Raw genomic sequence first — 13350 nt, 5'->3', positions numbered from 1 at the left:
GCGCATGCGCGCGCTGCGGTGCGAGTTTATAAAATCTGCTGCAGACATGAGGAGGGCCTTCTTCTTCTATTGGTAGCCTTTGTGAGGCTTGGTTGTCAGCAGTAGCTGACCAGTTGTCAATTTCACTAGCATGTAGTCCGAGAGCTTCGACTTAGTCTTCGTGCGTGTGCGACCTCAGGGGAGAAATGTAAGTTGAATCGAGTCGTCTGTGAGGCGGTGGCCCTCACCCTAATGTAGAATCAGTTATGTTTAAATTTGTTCTGTCTAAATTCCTTTTCGGCCGCCACCATCAAAAATTGTTTGGATTTATGCCTTAAATTTAAATTTAACTTAACTTGCGTTTTTCTGTTTGTAACTATCTCCCCCTGAGACGTCGTCGCACGTATTTGTTTGTTAATGCTTTTTAAAGAATAATGAAACTTTTTTCTTCCGTGTACCTGCACTTTGCAGTAATTTTGTAAATGTAATTTTTTTGTAATATAACATCATACGTGGAAATTATGTCCCTTTTTGACGATCGTTCACTGTGTAGCCGGCTTACCCAAGCAAATTATAATTGTCAACTAACTCGTTTTGTCAGAAATGTTAACGTAATATTTATTGTGTATTGATATTGAATTTATTCTTGCTTTTTGTATTTAACTTTGCATTTGTTAAACGTAACTGTATCTGAATATTAACGTAATAGTAATTATGAATTAATATTGAAGTTGTTCATGCTTTTTGTATTCAACATTGTCAGAAATGTTGACGTTATATTAATTTTGAATTAATATTGATTTGAATAAAACGTCTGTGTACCTGAAACCATTTACCTTGCTTACCCAACTGCTCCAATCACGTAATCCGCAGTCCTAGCCAGGCTCTGGTCTTCCTTCAATCCCTAATAGGCCCCCGCCTATTACAATGTATTGGATACGGTTTAACGTATCGTTGCTAGCGGGGATAGCGGAGATGACAAGTGTTGGTGGAAGAGGAATGTAGATATGGAACATTTTCGTGATTACACCATTGCTTGTTTGCGGATAGCCTACAGTTTACAGGGATGAGAGCCACAACCAGAACCCGAACAGTTCCGAAGTTTGCCGAACTAAAAGGTTAGGTTAAATCCGGTCAGTGTAATAAATAATAATTCTTTATTTTTTCCCGTAGGGTAGGCTAATGTAGGTTTGGTTATTGTGACTAAAATGAAAGTTTCGTTAAGTTAGGTTAGCGTTATTCAAAATACTCTATAAACGTAAAATAAATAAATCCTTGCAATATGTTTTTTTTTCTTGAAGGATCTAGTGTTTTGGGTCTGCTTTTCACGGAGCTCAGATCAGTCGCCAAACACATTCGAAGTTCACCGTTCGCTCATGCAACTTTCAGGTCTCAATAAATAAATAAATAAATAAATAAATAAATAAATAAATAAATAAATAAATAAGCGAGCGAGTCTTTCCGGTACCTACTTGCCAGAGATGTGTAACATCTAACCTCACAAACGAGAAAATTCACGTGTTCTCTGGTTGTAAATACATTTATAAAACGAAACTCGGACACGAAATTTAACGTAGAATTCTTCAAAATAATGGTGAGTGTGATAAACATATACGAAAATTGTGTTTTCAAATGCATTTCTGGACGCGAAGCACACGCAGTTTCAGAACCCGCCGCTAGAATTCGTTGCCGGAGCAGTTACGTCTATTTGCATATCGAAATTTAAAGATTTGTAATGGAACGGCGTGCCCAGACATTTCCATTAGGGGGGGGGGGGGGGCTGCTAAATTTTTAAATCAGAAGCTGAATTAAGAATGTTAAATAGCCTAAATGCATTCACTCATTGCCGTGTTTATATTTTTGTGCAGTATCAACGAAATATGTTTACTAGTTAATATTTATATCCATATAATTTTAACAATCTTGAAAATAAGTTTTTTTTTTCCATAGACAATGTTTAAAGGGTACTTACACATTTTCCCCTCTCGCATTTTCCAATAGCTTGTTCCAGATCTACCTTGAAGTGAAATTTTCTTTTTAGTGAATGCGAACATAGCAATTCAGACAACAGAACTTTAACAAACCTCTTAATTTTTTTTTGGTTGGCCATTTTAAGGGACCTCGTGTTTTAAATAAACTAAGGCGGCTGTATTTCCAGAACGATAAAATGTTTAAAAATATTGTTAATTAGCACGCTGCAACACTGAAAAACAGTTTGAATGTCACAGTGCCAGGAATATACGAATATTAACGAACGCATTAGAGAAAATGCCAATTTGAGTGATTACATTAGGGGGGGCCATGGCCCACCTGCCCCCCCCCCCCCCCTCGTAGGCACGCCTATGAACGGCTCCAATAAAAGCGAAGAAAACCTTTGAAAAAAATAATATTCCCGGCTTTGGACCTGATTTTCAAAGAGGAATTTTATTAAAATACTGGCCATATTGTTAAAATTCATCAAGCGATTAAAACTATAAATTATTCTTTTGACTTTGTTAACTTTGATTCACAGATGGCTGCAACGAGGTTACACGTTTCCGTTCCGTGCTAATTCCGTTCCATTCACAAAATTACTCCTACCAAATACCGTATGCCGAGAGATAAGATGTTGCAGATCGAAATTAAATGAACGAAAGCGAATTTTTTTCCTAACCTAAATTAAAACTAAGTGTATTTGGGAGGGGTCTGGGTTAGGGAAAGACTCTAAGTGCGTCTCAGGCCGAAGCCTATACGCTCTAATCAAGCAGGGTTTAAGCCATGCGGGAGAGGGTGCATGCATTATGTGCTAGGAGAGGGATTGGCCAGCCGTGGCAGCAATTGGCGCCATGACTAACTCCCCTCACTGACTATTCTAGACTAAAAACTAGATAAGTTGGGCCCAGGTAAAATCTGCATAGACAGAGGGAAAACTCTGGGCACTTACATGCGGGATGCAAAATTTCATGCATTAATTACGTGCGGGTTGGCTACGGGAATAGAATGATGGCTCAGGAAGAAGAGTTGGAAGAGTAGAAAATATCTACCAAGCATGGGCGGGCACTTGGACATTTTTATCCGCATTGGGGGTTTTGGACATTACTGGTTTTTAGGGGGCGAATATTGTCGTTTCCCGCCAGTCTGCCAACCAGCCAAGTTAATTGAAAGAACATAATGATACGACCGCAGCTCCCAGGTTGCCCCAGCCGCCGCGGCCATGTATGTCCGACACATTGTGCTGCCATCCTGGGCATGTCAATCATTGGCTAGTCCAATGTTGCTTACTTTCACCGCAATACGTGGTCAGGCACATGGACAGAAAACTATTAATCGATAGTGAGTCTGCTCACTTAATAATTAAAATAAGCTCAAATTGAAAGAACGAAATTAAGCGGATTGGTCGGGCGTCTGACTTGAGGTATATGAATCTTAGGTTTCTCAGGAGGTCATGCGTACCGTACGAACGAGACCCCGTGTCTTTATTGTTTTTCAGACGCCTTCCCGTCACATTTTCGCGGCTATCTGTAATGGACGGGAAGTACTCTTACCCGCCAGTAACTCCGCCAAATGTAACGGAAACCACCAAGCTATCTGCGTTTTTGCTCCGCTGCGTGATGATATCGATGCTAATTTGTGGTCCCATAAGTTCTCCCGCCGAGCCCTTGAAATTAGTACGAGGGAGGAGGGGGTAGAAAGAGGGGAAAAAGGGGAGAGAAAGGAAGAGAGTCGCTCGTAATTGTCTGTCGCCATTATTTATAGACAGCGGAATGGTTAGCACCCTCATTTTTATTTCTTCTGTAGCCAGCGCGGGAGGAGGAATATAAAACTTTCCGCACGACTTGAATCTGCTGTTAAAGGTGTACGTACCATTGCAGATCATCATTTTAGATATACTCTAAGCATTGTTTAAGGTGTAGACTTCTTGAGTGACTTAACATGTCACAAAATAAAAAAATACATACTTTTTTTCATAATTAGCTGGCAGAGTTACCTTTTATTAGTGGTTTTTTTGGACGTACGAATAAGGAGAACTAAAAGTTGATTACAGAACTTAAACATTTTAGGTTTAAAGACAAAGCTAGTGGATAACTTTATACTTCGGGTTTATTTTTAACATTATTAAAATTTACCTAACATTTAAAATTATCACAGCTGTGAGAATGTTAAGAGCCTTGTAAAAATTCACCCCTACATGACTTAAATTTTTCTGAGGACTGTGTTGGTACTCCATGTGGTTCGTAGCCCACTACAATTTGTTTAGGTCCCACAGTCTTACGCTTTTTTCACCTTGTGGTGTTAAAAGCTATTTAAAAAATACATTTCATATGTATATTTCTGACTGCTAAGTGCAGACCTTTTTTTTTATGATGCAATATCTCGGTGAACCTATGTTGCGGTCAATTGGGTCATTTCAGCGAGATACTACGTTGACGAATTGCGAAAAATAATCTGAGAGATTCTCAGGGGGGGGGGGGGGAAATTCGCAGTGTGCCCCGCGTGACCCAAGAGGTTTGAAATTGGGTTAACCGACACATGTCATCTCTGTATAGGGTACTTGTATGTTGTATACTGCCCTTATGTTGGCCTATATGCACGCAGTAAACAACAGAACACTTTTAAATGCACCGAAAGTTCTCCATAAAACATAGTTTTGACGTTTACGCTTATCAACCCCGTTTCAAGCACAAAATGGGCTGCTTAGTTCCAGGGGATCCCGGATCTCTCCCCCCCCCCCCCCTCCTTGTTATTTAAGCCCAAGCTGGGCACACATGGAATGTGCAGGGTTTCAGAAAAAAAGGTAAGTTATGTTCTTATAAAGCATTTAAGAATAATCTGAAGTTGGATAACTATATCTATTTCCGTACTTAGTTTTTAAATGGTATTTTTAGGATAGTGAAACACACGGCTTAAAGGCGTGTGTTTGGAAGAATATTTAGGAATGAAAATCCAAGAGAAGATTTTTGAAAACAGGTAATGGACTTGTTATAAACCATTTACCTTCACTTCTACACCATAAAATGATAGGTTGACACGCTAATCCCATAGTTTCCCTATGCAGACGTAAAGAGTGCGCACTAGTTTAGAGCCTCCACTGGATGGGCGGGACCCTTAATTATTACTGTTCAACTAGATTATATTTAATTTAGATAATTTTAGTGACGGTGACAAACGTGTGTAAACTATTTAGACAGATCCTAACTTACAACCATGCCTCACACTATACTCGACCCCAGATCCTCCTCTCACCGAAAGTTGTCGTGCATACGACTACGCTACGAAGATCGGTTTTAAACTTCATTAGCCCCTTCCAACGAGAAGTTAAGTAAAAAAATACAAAAAAAATTTGGAGTGGGTAGAAGTCTGCCACTATGTTTTTTTTTTTTTTTTTTTTTTTTTCGTGGATTCGATCAAGTTACAAAATGCGATGTTGTGATTTTTTGATTCCTCTGGGTTGTCCACGTCCATTGATTCAATATTCGATGCGTTTTCTCTGGGCTGGGGCCGATGTAGACGGCTGCATCTCGAGGCGTCGTATTTTTGTGGTGCACACTCGCCACTTCGGGCCGCCTCGGCCGAGTCCGTGGCATCTTCCCGGACTTCTGTGTCTCTTAGTCTATGGAGCCGACGTCTCTCCACATCGGGAAGTCTAGCTGGCCGGTTAGAAATGGGTGACACTCGTTGCTTCTTCGATTTCTCCACTTTTGAGTTTGGGCATTATTATATCATGCCAGAAATATTAAAGAATTTTTTGACGTGACAACGTCTAATAAATCGATGAACGCCGGCTGCACGCACGAAAAAGGATGACTCATTGTTCCGTTACGCTCATTGTACGCTTGCGCCGCATCTATCTCTCTTCCACTCGATTGGAACAACCATCGATTTGACTTTTTCAAAGCACATTAAACTTGAAACACTCCCATTCATTTCCTACTTTTCCTATCATCGTCCTATCCTTAACAGAATAACACAGATTGGAAGAATTTAAATAGCAAACATGTATAAAAGTTATAATTAAAATAATCTCTTCGTTAAAGTAATAAACATATTTGAATTAATGAGTGCAAATAAAAGTAAATTTATCAATAAAATTGTAGATTTCATTTCACTCCTTCTTTGTATCCATACAAAATAGTGATAATTCAATAAAAATGATTCAATTTAGTTCATAAAAGTATGCAATGATTTCATCAATGTTTTGTTATGACGTCACGTTAAACTATCGTCCGTAAACTGACTTTACAGACAACCAATTTTTTTCTTTACAACGTAAGTTGTTTGGAGCAACTCGACCAAGTACGTTCGCTGCCAGGTCGCTTGCGAGTGAACGCTAGCCACGCCTACTGAGCATTGTAGCGTTCGTTTCCGCGCGGTGACGTCATTGCGGGGGAGGAGTTTGTGAGCGTTGGAGCCAGCAATTCCCGTCGCCGCCAGAGCGGGCTTCACGATGCATCGTAAATCCTGCAGTGCAAAGAAACCGCGAATTTTTACAGTCCCTACTAATCATTAAGAACTGTAAGAATTCACGGTTTCGTTAACCTTCAGAATAATCTACACACTCGTCTGTATACTTGGGCCAATAAAGCCAGTTCATTGGTTGCTGACTTGTGAATCGTTCCAGCTGGTTTGCCTGTGATTCGATACGTCTGTGGTTGAGGGTATGTCATTGGTAGAGACCTGCAAAATTCGCGGATTCATTGACCTCTAGGATAGACACCACAATCCTTTGAATACTCGCGGAAATGGCACCTGTTCATTGGCTACTGACGCGTGAGATATCTCAACTAGGCTGTCCGTAATTCGGCACTTTCTTGGTTTAGTGTTTCCCATTGGCTCACAGTTCCCCGGATAAAATGTGGGCCAATCGCAGAAGCGGTACGAAGGTATAGTTGTTTTGATGCTAGCCTATCGCGAAATGAATCCGCGAATTTTGCATGTCTCTAGTCATTGGCCCATCATAGTCGTACAGGTGACCAGTGTGTCAAAAAGAGATAACAACATAAATAAATGTGTATCTGAATTATAGCCCATCGCGAAACGAATCCACTATATTATTTAGGTCCCTATTAATCATCATTAATATTTATGTCTCGAGAAAAAAAAATGTAAAATTAATTTATTCAAACGCCACTATAGTTAACAAGCGTTGAAAATTTCATCAAAAAGTGGCACACGATAACAGTTTTTTTTTGTATGAGTGTGTAGTTTGCGCAATGCACTTTCGAAGTTATATTCCTGCGAAATACGTCTGCAAACTTTCTCTCCGCCCCCACTCCAACCCGAAACCTACTTGTCGGATGAAAGCAATGATCCAAAATGGGTACTGTATTTAACCCCATTTTCGTGTACGTGTATATATATATATATGCCCCGACTACACGAACCCATTTGACCTCTCTCTCTCTCTCTCTCTCTCTCTTTCTCTCTCAGGGCACTGCGGCAGCGAAGTGCCTGTAACCAGCCCCTCCTGGAATAAAAACCCTCCCCTTCTCTTCAACCACCCCCCTCCAACCCCTTCGCCATATGAGGGCGTTTCTTACAAATGCAGGAACCTTGTTAGGCAAAAAGCTCCCCGTGTGCGATGGAGGGCGCTTGTACACATCACACGGCCGTCCATTTATGAGCATGAATGATTGATCATACGGCTATCGGGGAAATCCTGGCGCGCGCTACCGCGTCGCTGCATGGCTTGCACCAATTTTATTTTGAATATTTTTTTTTTTTTCGTACCCGAAGGGTTGGTGCGCCTCGCGCGGAGGGATATCTGTGCTCGTGCTCCGGAAGCAGAAGGCTTCTACCCAAAGGGAATAAATGTGAACTGAAATAATAATAAATTTAATGTAATTAAAAACAAGTTTTATAAAAATTATCTAAAAAGTAAAGATTCAAATTGGTGTAAGAGTTTTTATAATAGTTTTACTAAAATTAAGTAATTTTTTTTATAAATTCTTTTTTTTTTTCGATTTATGAATAAAAATAACGAATTTTCAATATGGCGGCCAAAATTATAATTTCCGGATTCTGTGTGTATTAAATGAAATTATTGTCATCAGAACTGAACAAACATATAACATTCCAGCTCTCTAGTTCAAGTGGAAGTGGTTTGAATTTAACTTCCAAGATTTGAACTAAACGGACAAACAAACAAACATGTGAAGTTAAAAAAATATATACATATTGTAATGAGTGAATCTTTGCACTTGAAAGATAAAGCTAAACAGTCAAGTACACATTGATTGTTCGCACAGGAGGTTTGCAATAATTGCAACAGGCATGACGACGAAAAACCCTCAAAGTGTACCACAGCCAATTGTCTGAAGTTGCTCGGCTTGTGGGACTTATAGGCGCGTCAATGGCCACCTTGAAGATGGCGACTGCAATGTTGACCGAAACGTTGGTGAAATCTTTGCCTTCGACGCAGCTGGAACCCACGAGCCAAGCAGCTTCCGAGTCATGCAGTTGTCTGACTCTCTCCTCTTCCCCCCTCTTCCTCCTCGAACGCCAAAATTCTGAACGTTGCACTTTTCGTTGCCTTGACTTGCCCGCCAGGACTCGTTGTCTCACCTCGCGACAGGCTAAAATGGGGAACTTCAACGCGTTTTGCCCGCCAAGTTTGCATGGAAAGACGGTGATACGCACGGTTACAAACATTGACCTCATGTTTGCGAAGGTCCAGGGATCTCGGTGAATCAGCGGATGCCTCCATAAACTGACCGTTGCTGAGTTTACTTACTCACCAGAATCATCCGAGAGTATCAACGGAAAAAAAAAACCTTCAAAAACTTGTGAAGCCTACAGTGGCTGCACCTTTATTTTTTCCACGTGTTTGTACGAGTTGCGATCAATAAAGTACAATGAATGACTTTATACAGAGGCAGCATCTGACGTTGTATCTGTTTGAAGTAATAAACCCCGAAAGCATGAACCGTTGGGACAGTCAGTGTCAAGTTTGAGAACAAGTTGTGACTTGTCAGTCGGCTTCCAGAGCCGGATAAAGATCCAGAAATTTCGCGGTTTCATTTGAACTCAGGGGAGAATGCAAAGTCATAGGTGTACTCAATCCATGTTTACTTTCCCATTGATTGATTTCTTAGCGAAAACACTTTTATCCTTGCTATTTGGCACTATATGATTTGCTTTGCCTTATATAATGACGCGATCTGAAAGGAAACTAAAACGAGTAAAATTAAATAGGAAAATCTTATGATAATTTCTTAAGAAAATTTAGTAAAACAATCTCATCATTGGAATTTTAGTGCCAAATCGGCTTTAAATGTTCTTTTAAAGAGTTTGTTTTTCGAATTTTTTTCGGAGGGGCCACTCGAAAATCCTTTATGTCTGGTGGCTAATCCATGCTCCCAACGCTCCCTGGTAGGCCCCTCACTAAAATAGCATATCTCCCCCCCCCCCCCAAAAAAAAAGAGTAAATGACATAGGGCTCCTCAAAAAGTTCATCCTGTTTACAATGTAACAAAAAACTGGTAAGTTTAAGGTGTCTTTTTTAAAGGAAGATTTTAAAGAAAGACTACCTAATTTAGCCATTACCATTTTAAGACTTTCTGAAATTTTTTACATGGTTTTCCGTTTCATGGTCCATAGACTCCAAAACCATTGTCAACTTAAACGTTTGTACATCTATAAATATCACATTTTTATGGACAAGATAACTGCCGTAGTTGTGAACAAATCACTTTCAAACTGATACATAAAATACAGTAATGGAAAATCTCTGCCAAGTTCGTTAATGGGAAAAATCTGACTAACGGTGGAGTAATTGGAAAGGTTTTCTTTAATACAAAAACAAAATGCTCTAACTCTCTTAGTATGACAAATATCGCATAGGTATAAAGTTAATACATCTCGTTAGAGTAATACTAAAAACCATTGGTCTAGCTACATTTTTTATACGACCAACGAAGACTGAAAGGGGTGGAAAAAACAGAGGTTTAAAGACAAAAAACGCCCTTAGTAGGAACACTATAAAATCCGTTCATATTGTTTGTAAAGCATTTAAATATTATCTAAAAATTAAGTCTGAAATTTTTTTGATAAAGCGAACTATGCCTGCAAGGGGTTGAAAAACAAGACTTGAAATCCAAAACAAAATTCATATCCATCAAATTCGATCTTATTTTAAAACTTCTAAATTTACTATACAACTATACTTTGGGAAAATTGTTTAAATGACGAAATGTCACTGCAAGGAATGGAAAAAATAGTTGTAAGAGGAACAAAATAAATCCATAACTCCCTTAGCATACGCGCTATAAAATTCTTTCCAATTGTTTCTGAACGTTTTAAATATTACCTAAAACTTTTGTCTGGAACCGTTTTTGAAACAAACGACCACGGAAAAAAACAGTGGTTAAAGGAAAATAAAGCATAACTATGATTGAAAAAATCCCAAATATTATATATAACTCTTGAAAATACAGGGGTGGAAATTAAACAAAGAACTGTTTCTTCTGTAAAATGTACAGTATCGAATTCGTTCTTATTAATTGAAAATATTATAAATATTATACAAATCTTTTATCCAAGAAGTTTTTATACGACCAAAACTCTACTGCAGGGGGTAAATATACGAAGGGATGAAGGACAAAAAAATATGTACTTTAATAGGTATAGAATCATTTTCGATATAATTTACTGTACAAATCATAAACTTTATCTAAAACTTTTGGCTGAAACAATTTTTGATGCAATGAACTATTACTTAAAAGGGTTTAAATAAAAAAATAAAACATCCTTTTTAGGTACATTATAAAATTCTTTCAAAATTCTTTCAAACCTTCTAAATATAATCTTTAATCTTGGTCTTTTATATATTTCAATGGTTTTCTTTTACAGCTGAATAATATAATGTATTAATCAGTTAACATTAACTTAAAAACAAACATATTATGTTTTAAGACTTTGTTCTCACAGAGGTTCTTTAATATATTTTAATAATTTTACAGCAATTTTTTGCATAAATGTTTATTTTTTGGTTTCAAGCTCTTGTTTTATGAAAAAAAACTGTTTGCAATTTTGGTATCAACCATAAACTCTAATAACCATTTCTGTACATTCATATATCTGAAATGAAAATATCTTGCCTAACAAAAACAAACCCCATCTAATTCTGCCAAGTCGTTAAGATTATATTATTATTTTTGTATTCCTGTCATGCACGATGCCACCTTTTGAATCCTCTTAAAAGTACACATTACAGCAAGACACGCACCGCACGAATCAGAGAAATTGAGGAAGATATTGGCCACTGGCCAGTAGAAAGGAACCATCGCAGCATTACCCTAGGAACCACAGAAACTAAAATCAGGATGGACCACCAGGGAAACGAATGCAAATCAAACTTTCAAAAATTGCGTCGCTTCTCTCGCTAGAGGTGGAACTTACTTTAAGAGGGTGACTTCCTAAATTAATAAGCTTCTACGTTATCGAATTATTGCGTATAAGATAAAATTAATTCATAATATAAATATATTTCATAATTTATAAAAGGTTGCATCGAACAAACAATTTCTTATTTAATGTGTTATAGTCCTGGCATGAATTAAAAGTATGAAATCTTGTGGTATACAGTTTTTAATTAACCGTTAGTATATAGTTATTTTATATTAAAATTCTTCATTTTTTATGAATTTATATTAAATCAATAAAAATTATGTTTAACAAAAATTGTAGAATCCTGAATTTGCAGGGTTATTGGAAAACGTAATATTTATTGATTTTATGATGAACTCAAAATAATTTTAATTTAATTCGTATGCTACAAACGAAAAGTTTATCCAAAAAACGGAATATTACTTTATATTAGGTTTTCAGTACATATCTGGACCGACATAAAGAATTGCTTTTAAGTACACTAAAAAAAAATCAAGTAAGGACTTTGTTTAGTAGAATAAACCTTTTGTAAAACAATTAGATGTGGTTTATACATAATATGCGCATATCACGAAATATTAGTAGCAATATAATTTAGGCTTATTACCTACCCTCTCAGCGCGAAGAGTAGTTCTCCCCCAGCTACACGGATGCTCCCTCCCTACACGGGCGTGTTGCGGCATTCTCTCCCGGGGGGGTTGATCATCCCTAATAAGTAATTACTCTTTTGTTGCAGCCAGAGACTTCCCCACCCCGTGAGAGCTGGTCCCCGCGGAAGGGGAAAGATGAAGGAGGGAATGAAGGGAGGGGACTTTCATCTCGTTAGCGATGCAGGCTTCGGGAGTTATTAATTCACGGGATTTCGGGATTGGTTAGGAGGGGGGAGAGGGTAGGTTGAATGGCCGAGGGGAGGGGGTGCCCCACCACTGGAAGCTATGGGCAACGTCGACGCTAAAGGATGGGGAGGGAAGAAGACGGTGGTAAATTCGGTGTGGCGGCGGGAAAAGGAGATTCTTGTTTCGCAAGGCTTTTGACGTGAGCCTTCTGGGCACTGGAAAATGAGTGCGTGAGAGGGGTGGGGGATCACGGGAGTGTTGCGCGTTCATTATCTTTCCTCCACAAACGCCTCTTCCCCTTTAATATTTTTTTTTTAGCAAACCACGTGGTGTGGTTCGGCATAGTCACCGGCCTCTCCGCCAGAAGGACAAGGCGTCTGCCGACGTTCTTCTCTTGCGTCGGGGGCGTCAAGTTTCCACTCAATTAGCGTTCCCTTGCAGCGCACTCCGAGCGTCGCCACCCAACGATATTACGGTTCATGAATAATGAACAGCCGTCCACGTGGCAAATAACCCAACAGCTATTGGCTAAGTGTACGTTCTGCATTTACATTTTTTTTAAATTAACTTAACAGCCACTTTGGGTGTTATGTGAAAATTGTATAATTTTTTTTTTTACTTTCGCCGCAAATCCCTTAATACAGTTTGATCCCCTGAGTTTTTAATGCTAAGGAAGGAGGGAGGGGACTAGTTTAAAAGTAAGGATTATCCTTTTCTTTATCGAAGTAATATTTTATCTACATAAGTATCAGTCTAGAAAGTTTTACAGAAGAAACCGTAGAAATTTCTGAGAATGGTTTTGCTTTCTATTCAGAATCGTAAAATTGCGTGCCATGATAACTATAACTCGGTTTGGACATGAATGTGAACGATTAGCTGTTTTCGTTCTATTGTTACAATTTTTTTCCCCTTTAAAATCTTATGCTTTGGAATTTACTTTTGGAAATTAATGGTCAAAATATATTACTTATGAATTTAGGGTTGCGAAATTTTTATTTTAAAAGTGTTTACGTATTCTATTTCCAAAAATAAAATACTTGAATATTTTAACATTGGCCAGATGTCCTATTTCGTTTGAATGTAGGCTACAATAAATGAAACATGCAATGAATTACAAAAATTAAATATTTTTTAAAATAATTTTTAGAAATATTAAGTTAATACCTATGGT

Source organism: Bacillus rossius, chromosome 1, assembly GCF_032445375.1.
Source record: "Bacillus rossius redtenbacheri isolate Brsri chromosome 1, Brsri_v3, whole genome shotgun sequence".
Taxonomy (NCBI): domain Eukaryota; kingdom Metazoa; phylum Arthropoda; class Insecta; order Phasmatodea; family Bacillidae; genus Bacillus; species Bacillus rossius.
The sequence above is the reverse complement of the archived record's forward strand: the minus strand, read 5'-3'. Positions refer to the sequence as shown.